The 14,816-nt window shown below is 46.1% G+C and overlaps 1 protein-coding gene and 1 pseudogene across 1 annotated transcript in view; both read right to left on the bottom strand.

Moving 5' to 3' along the window:
- LOC115363064 (uncharacterized) overlaps nucleotides 1–14,816 on the bottom strand; it is a 164,162-nt gene that overhangs the window by 33,865 nt on the left and 115,481 nt on the right. The window lies entirely within an intron of this gene.
- On the bottom strand, nucleotides 7,544–8,191 carry LOC115363056 (glycoprotein-N-acetylgalactosamine 3-beta-galactosyltransferase 1 pseudogene; annotated as a pseudogene).

Below are 14,816 nucleotides of genomic sequence, written 5' to 3'. Positions count from 1 at the left end.
AGGGTGCTTTCAGACCTGTGGCCCATTTGCTTTGTTCCGATTCAGGGGCTAAATCGATACAGTTGTTTCGTTTTTCGTTTGGGGCATTTGTGTTCACAGGGCAACCGTCTGTAGCGGTTCAAAGCTGTAAACAAATGCCATGCGCGAAAAAACTGTTCTCTCATTGGTCAGAAATTACCCCGAAAGAAGAAGTTTCCTCTTCCGTTCTTACCCCGGGAAAAACAAAAACCATGGAGCATCTTCAGCGTGTGGCTAGTTTGTTTCTCTGTGTTTCTGTGATTAATGTACCCAGTGACGGTTTTGCCCATGTTGCCGCCCTAGGCGAAATTACTGCCTTGCGTCTTTTCGTGTTACTACTCCTACCTACTTTTTATATGGACAAAATCTTGTTTGAATAAAAAGCCACCAGCCACGGCACCGGTCGGCATCAGGAGGGCCGGAGGGTCTCTCTTCCTCCACTCTAGTGCTCAACACCGGAGCGCCCCAGGGCTGTGTGCTCAGCCCCCTCCTGTTCACGCTGTACACCCACGACACCAACCCCCGACATGGAGAGAACTCTATTGTGAAGTTTGCAGATGACACCACCATCATCGGCCGGATTTCCAACAATGATGAGTTTTCATATCGGGAGGAAATCAACCATCTTGCAAAATGGTGCACAGAAAACAACCTACTGCTCAACGTCAGCAAAACCAAAGAGCTGATAGTTGATTTTAGGAAAAAGGAGGCAAAGACACAAAACCCTGTTTACATCAATGGACAATGGAGCTGAGGTGGAGCAAGTGAGCAGTTTCAAGTTCCTGGGAATCAACATAACAGAGAACCTGTCATGGACTTGACATTTCTCTGCCCTGGCTAAAAAAGCTCAGAAACGGCTGTATTTCTTAAGGAAACTTAAGAAAGCAAAATTCCCATGCAAAGTTCTTGTCAGCTTCTACAAAGGAGCGATTGAAAGCATCCTGACTGGAAACATCACAAACTGGCATGGGATGTGCACGGCACAGGAAGACTCTGCAACGAGTGATTAAAACTGCCCAAAAAAATCATTGGTACCCATCTACCAAGCATCAGTGATATTGGGGATGTGAGGTGCCTGCGCAGAGCCAAAAGGATCCTAAAAGACAATACTCACCCCAGCCACAGCCTGTTCACCCTGCTGCCGTCAGGCAAAAGATACAGAAGTATTCGCTGCCGTACCACCAGACTACAGAGCAGCTTCTTCCCTCAGGCTGTGAGACTACTAAATGCACCATCTGCACTCCTCCATGCTTAATAATTCTATTTTTTTATACAATCAATTAATCAATCAAGAGGGAACCACATTTTAATTTCATTATACAACCTGTTATATAATGACCAATAAACTTCTGTCATGCTAAAGAAAAAATGTTAAGTGTTGCTATGTCCTGTCTTGTGATTTCCTGTTTTATTTTGAAATTTTACTTCCCTCTCGTTTCTGGTTACTTGCCCTTCCTCTTGTGTGTTCCCCTGGTCTGATTGTCTTCCCTGCCCTAATTGTTTTCACCTGTTCCCCATTACCTTATGTGTGTGTTTATATATAGTTGGCGTTTTCCCTTGTCCTATGCCAGTTCATCTTGTGCCGTCTAGCCAGGAGAACCACGTCATTCACGTCAAGATTTTCACAGTTTGTTCTTGCCTTTTGCCTTGTTATAGTATTTCTCATTTGTTACTTTGTTTTACTACTGCCTTTGTTTAGCTACTCCTCGCTTCAGAGTGATTTCAGTTGATGCTTTTTGCATTGATTCTTGGTTGATCTATTTCGACCTCACTCAGACCGTCACCACGGTCTTCACCTTGAATGATGCCATCCTACTACCTATCCTCGAGACCTTATGTCAACAAAGTCATGTGACTGACCTCAGGAGGCGCGGCCCGAGTCTATAAGAGGTTCCGGGTGACGTCGCCTCCGCCTCTTTGCCTTACTCGCCTCATCCGAGACCGTGAGTATTACTGTTTCCAAGACCCCACCATCAATCCATCACTACGGTGCAGGTGCCTAGTGTCCCTGTGGGTTGAGTGGGCGTCGGTGAGTTTCTGGTGTCTAATAGCGCAAACGGCCGATGACGAGTCTGTGTTTATTCCTGCTCGTTACAGGTGTCTTCCAGTGTTACGTCTGGTTGGAGCACGGTGAGCGGTGAGTGCTGGTGAGTGAACTATTACCGTTTTGCATAGCACGGTGTGCAGTTTTCAAAGTGTTCATTGACATTCTTTCTATTATTTTGCCCCGCTGGCTGACTGTTCGCAGTGAGCGGGTGTCTGTGGGGACAGTCCCTCGTGCGTTCGCGCACGCGGCAGGGATGCCACATAATCAGTTTTCCTCAGGTAACGTCTCTTTGTGTTTATTAGCTGCCCGAGTAGCGTGATGAGTCACTCAGGGCTTTGAAGTAAGTGATTAATTGATTAACTTTATTGCTCTTCACACACAGGATTGTGTTGTTTTACTTTGTTTTTGTCCCCCTGTTCGCAGTGGGTTCTCAGTTAAAGTGAAATCCAGGTGATTTTTGGCCTTGGAAAATCCCCCGCTGTCCGCAGTGTGGTGCGTTTTGTGTAGTATTGACATTGTCTGTTAACTGGGAGATGGCCTCCCAGTGGTGCAGATATTGCCAGGTGGACATGGATCCCCGTGATGGCCACAGGGAGTGCCCCCACTGTTTGGGTGTGGCACACCTGGTGGAGGATATTGAAAAGCCATGCCTGGCAGCTGCGGAGCTTCCCCTGGAGGAGCGCAAGCGCAGAGCTAAGATGGTGGAGGAGACGGCTCGGAAGAAGGCGGCCCTCCCTCCTCCGGAAGTAGGGGACAGCAGGCATGGCTCAAAACAGAGCAGGAGTCGCAAGCGGGTGCACAGCCCCGAGCGCCATAGAGCACGAGGCCCTGAGAAATCGGCCTGGCCCGGCTCAGAACAGCAGGGACAGCCTGAGGATGCCCAGCTGAAAATTCTGGCTGCTATTCAGGGCCTGTCAGAGAGGCTGGACAGGATCGAGGCTCAGCGGCCTGGGGTCGCCCCAGCCACAGATCCACAGGGGCCGACGGCAGCCTCTCAAGGGGGGCTACCGTCATACCAGGAGGAGAGGATAGATTCGCCGGATGTCCTCTCCCTGTACGCCCACAGTTCCTTTGCTGGGAGTGTTGGCCGGTCTGAGGCGACCCCAGAGGATGAGAAGCTCGACTCCTCACTAGGCGGCATGGAGTCAGAGCGGGGGAGTGGGCAAGACACTGAGACCCCGGCTCTGGATGTTGTGTTAAAGATTTTGAGCGCGGCCAAGATTGTGGGGCTCTCAGTGCCGGCGGAGGCCCCAAGCTCAGTGGAAGGGGTTTGGGCGGGCATCTCTCAGCCCCAACCAGCGGTCTCTGTGCCGGCGGCAGCAGACTACCTGCAGATGCTCAGAAAGGCATGGAATAGCCCGGCAGCGGCTCCGCAGTTCAACGCGGGCTGTCGGAGGCTGACAAGACCCCACTTTGCTCCGGACTCGGGGCTAGCAGATATGCCACCGGTTGAGGGGGAGATGGCGGCCCTGACATCGCTCGGTCCTGAGCGAGTCACGGCCAACCCTCGCTGCCCGGTGAAGGAGTGCCACAAGACTGACAGCCTGGTCTGTCGCATGTATAATGCAGCTACACGCGCAGCTCGCTCTGGAAACGCGCTAGCCATTCTGCTGGTGGCAATTCGGAAGATTGTCAGCCAGGAGGACCGGGATACGATGAGCCTTATTGATGCAGTGCTGGTGACTCATGCCCAGCTGACAAGAGACATGGGTGCAGCAATGTCATTAGCCATGCTAGCACGCCGGCAGGTGTGGTTAGCGCAGACTACCTTACCTGAAACTATCAGGAAGGAGCTGACTAACCTGCCTGTGGTGCCAGGCAGAGTGTTTCACCCAGACTCCCAGGGTCTGCTGGACAAGGCAGAGAAGTCGCGCCGCACAAGGGACAGTGTCCACCGGACATTCCACAGACACAGTGCCTCAAATTACAGAGCTCGGGGCGGCCCCCAGCCCCCGCCTCAGGTATCATGGTCCCGTAGTTCTGACAGGCGACAGGGCCCAGACATGGGTGCTTCTGGCGAGGCTGCTAGGCAGTCGTCACAGCGCCAGCGGTATGCGTCTCGGTTGGGCCCTAGAGGGATGCCTCAGAAAAGACGCACCCCCAGAGGTCCAGGGCCTCAGGGGATTGCCTGACGCTTCAGGGCCGGCCGTCGAACCTGTCTCTCAGCTTCGCCTGGACAGCTGGGAGAAATCAGTCTCCGATCCGTGGGTCCTGTCCACCGTGGGGACAGGTTACAGGATCCAGTTTCGACGGCGACCAGGGTCCTCCCCTTCGGCCTGTCACTGTCCCCCAGAGTGTTCACCAGGGTGGTGGCAGCTGCTTTGTCTCCCCTGCAAGCAAAGGGGCTAAAAATTTTGCCATATCTGGACGACTGGTTGGTCTGTGCCCCCAGTCACAGTCAGGTGCTCCAGGACACGAAGACGGTTATGGACCACATTCAGGGATTGGGCTTCAAGGTAAATCTAACAAAAAGCAATCTCGAACCTACACAACAGGCGGTGTTTGTGGGGCTAACTCTCAACTCTCTCACCATGTCGGCCTACCTCACTCCTTGGAGGGTGGAGAGGCTAGTGGCCTTAGCGGAGCAGTTTCAGCCGGGCAGGCGGCTGGAAGTGGCTCAGGTTCCCTTGGGTCCTCTGCAGAGGTGGCTGAATGCCTTTGGTCTCCATCCCAAACGGGACAGACGGGTGAAGCTCAGGGTGACACGACAGTTCGTCCGGGCACTGCGCCCTTGGACGAATGGGGCCCTCTTAGCCGCAGGGGTTCCACCGGGGAATCTCCCATCGCGGCGGGCGGTAGTTCAACAGATGCCTCCATGACTGGCTGGGGTGCAGTCTAGGAAGGCAGGACAGTGAGGGGTGTGTGGGGACCACAGTGGAAGGGCCAACACATCAACTTGCTGGAGTTGAGGGCGGTCCACCTAGCATTGGTGGAGCTTTTCCCATTTATCAGAGGCAAACATGTTCTGGTGAGATCGGACAACTCCTCCACAGTTTACCACATAAATCACCAAGGGGGTACCAGGTCTCTCCACTGTCTCCAGGAGACGAGGAGGCTCCTGCTGTAGGCATATCCTCGTCTGGCATCCCTCAGGGCACTGTTTATCCCCGGGGTGGAGAATCAAGCAGCGGATCTCCTGTCCAGGACTGGACCACTCCCGGGCGAATGGCGATTACATCCGCAGGTGGTGGCGCTGCTCTGGTCCCGATTCGGCAGAGCGCAGGTCGATCTCTTTGCGTCAGAGAGCACGACCCACTGCAATCAGTGGTTCTCCCTGGAGTTTCAAGGGGCTCCCCTGGGAATAGATGCACTGTCTCACGAGTGGCCAACAGGCTTGTTGTATGCTTTTCCCCCGTTGCCTCTGATCCCCCATGTCCTCCACAGGGTGGCGGGAGGACATTGCAGGATTCTGCTGGTAGCTCCCAGGTGGCCAGGGAGGTCGTGGTTTCCAGCTCTCCTCCGGCTGGTCCACGGCCAACCATGGCCCCTGCCGGTCAGGGCGGATTTGCTGTCCCAGGCAGACGGTCGAATCTGGCACCCCAAACCAGCGGCGCTGCAGTTGTGGGCATGGCCACTCTGCAGCCCCAGGAAGAGGAGCTAGATGAGGCAGTGTTGCAGACTATACGTAGCGCTAGAGCCTCTTCCACACAGGCTAGCTACAGTCAGAAATGGAGAGTGTTCTCTGGCTGGTGTCACAGGCAGCAAGCAGTACCCTCTACTTGTTCCGTGCACCTTGTTCTGCGCTTCCTTCAATCCCTTCTGGATTCTGGGAAAGCGTCTAGCACTGTCAGGTTGTATTCAGTGGCAATTTCAGCTTTTCACGAGCTTGTCGGGCGCATCTCGGTGGGGAGACACCCTTTGGTCTCGCAGTTTATTAAGGGGGCATACCGGTTGCGCCCAGGCAGAGTACTTAGAGCTCCAACATGGGACCTTTCCTTGGTCCTGAGGTCTCTGACCCGAGCCCCTAATGAGCCTATCGACCAGGCGGATTTGAAGTCACTGTCTCATAAGACGTTGTTCCTTTTGGCGATCTGTTCTGCCAAGAAGGTTGGTGAGCTCCACGCCCTGTCCACCAGTGAGCAGTGCTTGAGGTGGAAGGCCGACGGTTCAGGGGTGTCATTGTGGCCGAACCCTGCATTCCTGCCCAAGATCGTAAACCCCCAGACGGTGAATCAGGTGTTGGAGATCAGTTCCTTTCAGCCGGACCCGTCCTCTGTTGAGGGGGACGTGGCACTGCACACACTGTGTCCAGTGAGGGCATTGTGGGCCTACTTGGCGTGCACCCAATCTTTGCGGCACTCTCATTCACAACTGTTTGTTTGCTATGGGGTTAACAAACGGGGGGCTGCTGTTTCGAAACAGCGCTTGTCTCACTGGGTGGTGGACACCATCACACAAGCTTATGAGGGCCAGAGTCTTCCTGTGCCTGGGAATTTGGTGGCACATTCAACGAGGAGCATGGCGACCTCCTGGGCAGCCTTAAAGGGGGTGTCAATGGCTGAGATTTGTGCTGCAGCGTCATGGAACAAACCATGTACTTTTGCTGGGTTCTACAGGGTCAACGTGGTTTGGCTGTGCTTTCTGCCGCAGGCTCAGACCAGGATCCGGTGGAGTCTTCCGTTCTTCACGACCTTGATGGTATGAGTCATCCAAGGTGAAGACCGTGGTGACGGTCTGAGTGAGGTCGAAATAGATCGTAAGTTATGCCTATAACTATGGATCTATGAGACCGAACGATGACCGTCACCATTCTCTGTCGTTCAGAACCGGCTGAGGCGTTCCAGGCAGGAGGCGGAGGCGACGTCACCCGGAACCTCTTATAGACTCGGGGCCGCGCCTCCTGAGGTCAGTCACATGACTTTGTTGACATAAGGTCTCGAGGATAGGTAGTAGGATGGCATCATTCAAGGTGAAGACCGTGGTGACGGTCATCGTTCGGTCTCATACATCCATAGTTATAGGCATAACTTACGTTACTCTTTATTGATATTCCTCCTCACTGAGTGATTTTTGGTTTAGTTATTATCCTCCTAGAGAGTGAGTTTTGTGTTGCTACTTTTGTCTCATTAAAGACTGTTTATCATTCTGAATTTTGTCTGTAGTCGTGCTTTTGGGTTCACGATTTTTGCTCGGCCTTGTCAACTTCTTTGTATCCTTGTATCCTTCATGTAACCCTTTCTTGGTGAGGACATTGATTCCTCTCACTTTTGGTGCATGGACGTTCTTGGGATTTTAGGACATTGTGCTCATTTCAGGAAATTTTCCAAGGAGAATTGAATCAGTGACAAGTGGACTTTAGTAGACTCTTGGAGATGTTTCACATCTCATCAGGAAGCTTCTTTAGTTTTGCTGAATTGAAGAAGTTCTGCTCACAACTGAAGTGTCTTGGATGACAAGTGAAACCTCTTCAAAGCCAGCTGTCCTTGATTCAACTCTCCTTGGACAGTCATGACGTGGATGACAGAACCTTCACAGATTTCATGAAATGTCACAGCCCTGAGAGCTCAGAGAGAGGTTGCTGTGGGATATAGTGCATAAGGTGTTGCTTTCCTCTGTTGGAGTGTAATAGCCATAAATCAAACCAGGGCCGTGGTCTTGGGGGCTGCCTGACCAGTTGGGAAGGGATGAAATGTTTGTCGCCCTTTCAGCTCTCTGGAATCTGCAGGATCCACCTTCATGGTCTCCACATTTCCTCGACACCATATCTTCAATGTCTGAGTAATTGTTACATTCCCCACTTTTGAAGCCCCCAACAAATCTTTTCACTGCTTCCTCATGAGGACATAACCTGCACCTCCGCTCATGTAGCCTTGCTGGACAAAGGAGCTAAATCTTCTCCCCAGGTACAGCGGCACCACTGGATCATATTGTCATCAGCTTTCAGGAACTACTCCGCTTCGTCCGAGTGGTTCTGGTGGATTTACTGAAAGTCTCTGTCTTCCAGTAGAGGTTTTCCCTCCCTTCATCCACACTGAGCCCCACGGTGGGGAAATCAGTCTCCACAGAGCTCATGTGCAGGACTTTGTTGCAGCACTTGGCCCATGTTTCTTTGATGTGTTTGGTCCAGGACTGCAGGTGCTCGGGTCCTGTCATGATCCAGCACAGGATTCACATCATCTGGGAGAGACTGGCTACTGCCTCCCTTTGCTGACCTGGAATTATTGATTTATTAAGACAAAATATAAGAAATGTGCAGTATATACTTTGAGACCTGGATCCATGTCAGAGTTCCTGTGTTGAAATGCTTCTGAAAGCCACAAGAATTTAAACACAAGAAATCTGTGCAAACTGGCTTTTTTCTTTCAGAAACGAGTGATGAGTGATGAGCAAGGTGATGAGCAACTTAGCAAGAAATGACCTGAAAATCTGAAAGAAAATTAGTAAACAGTTACAAGAAAATGATCTGAAAATTAGTTTAAAACAAAACAACACACACACACACACACAGGTCAGAAAAGTGCCAGTGGGATGAGATAATCCACAGGAAATCAGTTCATCTGATTCAGCTTCTATGAGATAATCCCACTTGTTTCCAATGCAGTTTCACTTCTTTAATGTCTGTATGTTTGTTTATTTGTTTGTTGTTTATTTTTGTTTGTTTGTTTGTTTTTTAATGTGGCAGTGATGTCACTACAATTTTCTTCAGTTTTCAAGAGAACACTACAGGCCTGAATGCTTGACCCTCAAAAAATTATGAATGTATAAAATTAAGAGGATTTATTCTGTAAACTAAGCAGAGCATTTAGCAGAAGAGCCTTTAAGCCTAAAGCATCATAAAACATAATGTTTTATCTTTTACTTACCATATTTTTTTACGTGCCATATAATTCATACACGTGCCATATGTTTTTTTTTTTGTTTTTTTTTTAACATATCAGCAGTGTGTGCCTCATGTGTCTCTGAAACCAAAAAATTAAAACAAAACATTTTAAAGCAGAACCTGATGGCTGGGGCAGCAGGATCTCCTAGTAACACATGAGAAAACATGAGAAAACATGTTGTTAGAAAGACAACTCAGTGTCAGTCAAACAGCACAGATGCTTCCAGGAGGGAAATCTGATTTAGTTTTTAGTTTTTTTTTTGTTTGTTTGTTTTTTTCACAGACAAGTTTCAGCCATTCTGAACACAACAGCAGCCTGAATCCAACCCAGTCTCCATGGGGAAATGTCACCCTTTTACGTTTCTGCAAACTAGGGAAACGTTATCATATCAACGTTTCCAAGCTCAAATTCGTTACATATCAACATTCAATTGTTATAGTGGTCCCTGCGCCCGGGTCACGTGACTTCCAAGTTTCTGACTGCAAAAGGAAGCAAGATGGCGGACATTTCGTTCATTCTCAGTGGAAAATGTAATATTTTAAGGTAGTTTCTGTATTAAAATGTGTTTTGATGACATTTCTAGCGAGAAATAAGCACTTTGTTTTCGTAATCTGTGTTCAGTGAATGTATACGTTCTCTAGTTTGTTAGTAATCACGATCATTTCGCCCGGACTTGCCAGCAAAACGTTGGAATCCAACATTGTTGACATCCGTATAGTGCCAAAGCAGCCTAGAAAATGCAATATTTTGAGGTCGTTTCTATATTTAAATGTGTTTTGATAATATTTCCAGCGAAAAATATGCACTTCTTGCATAATGTGGGTTCAGTGAATGTATACGGTCTTTAATTTGTTAGTTATCACGAAGATTTCGCCTGGTCTCGCCAGCAAACGTTGGAATCCAACATTGTTGATCCGACATTGTTGACATCCGTTGCCATGGTGCCATGGTATGACACAAACAGCTTACTGTCCCATAAAAGCCCTTTATTTTCTTGCTTTCCAAGCCGTTTTTATTCCAAAGACAACATATGTTGACGTTTATATTATAAATCTGATTACTTTTAATTTGGATATCTTGCAAACTTGAAGCGTTAATATAACTGTCCATGGAACCCACCAACGCGAATAGGCTACTTGATAAAATATCCGAAATAAATCAACATTGTTTGAATGTTTTTTTCCCTCCCAAACAAAACCAACTAAAGGCAGGGTAATTTATGTTTCGGCTGCGGGAAATGGTTAATATATTTGTTTCAATATTCATTTTTACGACCATTTAAAACCCGGAAGTAAACCAAGCCTGCCCGCCTCCCCAGCCAAGAAGCTTAGCCTATACTAAAAAAAATATATCCGAAATTAACCAACAGCTTAACTTTTTCTTAACATTGGTCATCTAGATGGAGTGTAATTAGCAGTTCGGCAGCAGTAAATATTTTATTATATTCCACCCCCCAGCTCTCGTATGCACTTGTTTACAGCTTATAAAGTTTCCTGTGCAGGTGGCTGTGATGAGGTAGATCACTGTTTAGACTGTTGCACACTCTTTGCTTAATGTTGTACAGTTGACGTTGTTTAAGCCCTCGATTTTATTAATGCTATGTAAAGTCTCATTCACTCAAACCCGGGTGAAGATTGATCGTCTAAACAGTCTACTTCAGTAATTTACTAGTTTCTAGATAAATTAGTTTAGCCGACCGTCACCTCAGAAGCCAGCGCATTCGTTGCCATGACGACGCTGGCAGCTGCCATATTACGTCACTCTGACAGCGACACAGCCGTAGCCGACAGCCCACAAGACACAGAGCTCATTGATTTCAACGAGGCGCCTTTACTTGACACCATTCATATTAAGGTATTGTTACAGTTATTGGCAGTTATCCATATTGCACGCCCAAAGGATAACGCAGGCAAACTTGTAGCCTCCAAAGTTCCAATCACTCTCTTATTCAACTTACCAGTCAAAACAGCGCCTCCCCGAGTGCCGCCGAGGTAATTACTCTTCAGGTGTGCGAGAACTTCAGTGTACTTTGTTGTAACAATTAAATGTGCTTTTTTAATAAACTGAGTGGTATGAAAACCAAGAATGTTGTGTCATGCTATTAACCTCATGTCTCAGCTGTCTCTTGAATTCTGATCTTATTTTCCTGTAGAGGAACTACATGTAAATAGACAGAAATGCAGCTATGGTGTGTATTGGCTATTTCTGTTGACTTCAGTGATCCAGGAATAGAGAACCAAATTAATAGATCTGCCATTCATGAAGCAGGCTGTTCTCATTCAACGTTCATACAAATTCCTACGAAAAATATTGCACTATAATTTGTATATTTCCCACGTAATTGTGAACCAGAAAGTTGTGCTCACGTGACCTATGCGCTGCAGGCTGGTCTTACTGTGAAAACAAAATAAATGTCGCACATTCCTTTTATTCTCAGTGGAAAATGCAATATTTTAAGAGAGCTTATGCATTCAAATGCGTTTTGATAACATTTCTAGCGGGAAATGTGCATTTTATTTCCAAAATCTTCGTTCAGTTAATGTATATGATGTTTACTTTGTTAGTTATTACGAAGATTCTTTCAGGTTTCTATCGTTGCTATGGCTGTTGCTATGGACGCTGCTACCACTGTCGCTGATATAGCTTCCGCTCGGAAGTATTGTCCTCACTGTCACCATGGAAATCTGGGGAGGGGGGCGTGGGGTTAACCTGCTCTCACAGAAATCTGAAATGAGCATGACCTCCTAATAACGCATTGCGTGCTCCTCGCACGTAACCTGTTTTAATCATAGATTTCTATGGTTTTAATTCCGTGTGATCACCACACAAACAGTGTGCACTGAAAGCCAGCGAGGATCCGTGACGTCACGCTGTGGGTGGTGGTTCATAGATCCCGGAAGTGCAAATTTAATCGATATTCCGGAAAAAGGTCTGATTATTAGCCATAACGTTGTAACCATCCAAGGCAGACTTACCACGAGATATGAGGATGTGTAACGATGGCATGTGCTTCATCCGAGTCCACAAGTCCCATATAATATCAACTTTATTTTAAGAAAACACGTTTTATTTGCGATGTCATATCACAGAGAAGCACTACATTACCCATAATCCTAGTGTTTATCAGCGACGTGTTTGATTTGACTTTCATCAATAAAGTCAATAAAGTGTAATAAAGTGCATGAAAGTTGATAATATGCTGATATGTTACGCCATTGAACACAACCCTTTAAGTCAGCGAAACAGAGCGGGTGGAAAAACCGCAGAAACACGTCAAAATAGCACTAAAGATTTATATATATATATTTTATTTTTCATAACACATCTTTATTCATGATATAAACATGGGCTACATGTTAAGGTTATAGTTTTGGTGTTGAAAAACTACCGTATGTATGTTTTTTAAACCTAATTTCAAAACTTTTCCCCTAACCCGGAAGAGGGGTACCAGAACTACAATCTGCGCGGAGTTGCAACACACAGAGGTGTCCTGCGCCATAGGTTTTGTAGTTCTAATATGTTGTGTCTATTATGTGATGTTGTGATCACTAATTTTTCAATCTTCATTATAGTTTTTGGGTGTGGGAAGAACGCCTGTTTGGTCAGATTTTATTTATTTTTTTCTTAAGATAGTGAAATCATGTTTTTTTCCATGTTTTGACACTAGTCAGTGGCGCCCCCTATTGGTTTGCCATCGGGCATGATAGTAGAGGTCAAGAACTTTCCAAAAATGTTGACCCCATGTCTGTGCCATTTTTTGTTGCTGCACTGTAAGCCTTTAAAAGTGTCTCAGGTGTGTTGTATCTTTATTTTATTGATACAGTATTTCATTTAATAGTTCATTAATGCAGTAGTTATTGAGTAATTCATGTGGTTAAAAAGGTAAACTATTTACAAGGAGTCATTGTTTTATTTGGTTAGTTTAAGTTAAATTACTGTAAACATTGACTGATATAGACCACAAGGTGGCAGTAGCGTGCTATGCATTGACCAAAAGGTCATGAAGAAGAGTGTTGCTCTGGCTAGAGAGAAACAATGGTGAAGATGTTTTCAATAAGGCAATGCCGTGCATATATTATTCTGTAATGCCGCAAGTTTGTTTAGTAAAGTTTTGAACGAAGAAAACGAATTTCCGGTCGTTTTTATAGAAGCTACAGTTAAGTCCCCACAAGGTGCAAGGTTCAAAGGGCATTCCTGAGGAGCAGGAACTGCCCACTGGTTTCAACCTGAGATGTGTTACTCCATAGGTCAAGACCTTTCAAACGATGTCTTCATTGTTGTTCTATGACAAAGTTTGATTTTCATCTTGCTCCAAGCCAATGGCTGTCTTAGGTGTACATCTGCAGACCTCTTTTAGGGCCAAGCTTGATAAAATCAGTCAAACTTCTTTAAGGGGGTATGGCCAAATTTATTTATAATACTGATGTTAGTCTTAAACACAGTCATACTTTTCAATTTGGACCATTTCAAAGCTTATTTTCCCCTTAAAATACTCAGTGTTTCATATTTCATATTTTCCTATTAACTTAATATGGCCACCTGAGACACTTTTAAAGGCTTACAGTGCAGCAACAAAAAATGGCACAGACATGGGGTCAACATTTTTGGAAAGTTCTTGACCTCTACTATCATGCCCGATGGCAAACCAATAGGGGGCGCCACTGACTAGTGTCAAAACATGGAAAAAAACATGATTTCACTATCTTAAGAAAAAAATAAATAAAATCTGACCAAACAGGCGTTCTTCCCACACCCAAAAACTATAATGAAGATCGAAAAATTAGTGATCACAACATCACATAATAGACATAACATATTAGAACTACAAAACCTATGGCGCAGGACACCTCTGTGTGTTGCAACTCCGCGCAGATTGTAGTTCTGGTACGCCTCTTCCGGGTTAGGGTAAAAGTTTTGAAATTAGGTTTAAAAAACATACATACGGTAGTTTTTCAACACCAAAACTATAACCTTAACATGTAGCCCATGTTTATATCATGAATAAAGATGTGTTATGAAAAATAAAAAAATATATATAAATCTTTAGTGCTATTTTGACGTGTTTCCGCGGTTTTTCCACCCGCTCTGTTTCGCTGACTGAAAGGGTTGTGTTAAATAGCGTAACATATCAGCATATTATCAACTTTCATGCACTTTATTACACTTTATTGACTTTATTGGTGAAAGTCAAATCAGACACGTCGCTGATAAACACTAGGATTATGGGTAATGTAGTGCTTCTCTGTGATATGACATCGCAAATAAAATGTGTTTTCTTAAAATAAAGTTGATATTATATGGGACTTGTGGACTCGGATGAAGCACATGCCATCGTTACACATCCTCATATCTCGTGGTAAGTCTGCCTTGGATGGTTACAACGTTATGGCTAATAATCAGACCTTTTTCCAGAATATCGATTAAATTTGCACTTGCGGGATCTATGAACCACCACCCACAGCGTGACGTCACGGATCCTCGCTGACTTTCAGTGGACACCGTTTGTGTGGTGACCACACGGAATTAAAACCATAGAAATCGTTTAAAACAGGTTACGTGCGAGGAGCACGCAATGCGTTATTAGGAGGTCATGCTCATTTCAGATTTCTGTGAGAGCAGGTTAACCCCACGCCTCCCTCCCCAGATTTCCATGGTGACAGTGAGGACAGTACTTCTGAGCGGAAGCTACATCAGCGACAGTGGTAGCAGCGTCCATAGCAACAGCCATAGCAACGACAGAAACCTGAAAGAATCTTCATAATAACTAACAAAGTAAACATCATATACATTAACTGAACGAAGATTTTGGAAATAAAATGCACAGTTCCTGCTAGAAATGTTATCAAAACGCATTTGAATGCATAAGCTCTCTTAAAATATTGCATTTTTCACTGAGAATAAAAGGAATGTCTGCCATTTTTCTTAAGGCT

The sequence above is a fragment of the Myripristis murdjan genome, chromosome 8 (genome assembly GCF_902150065.1).
Source record: "Myripristis murdjan chromosome 8, fMyrMur1.1, whole genome shotgun sequence".
NCBI lineage: Eukaryota > Metazoa > Chordata > Actinopteri > Holocentriformes > Holocentridae > Myripristis > Myripristis murdjan.
Note: the sequence above shows the minus strand (reverse complement) of the source record. Positions and strands in the feature narration are given on the sequence as shown.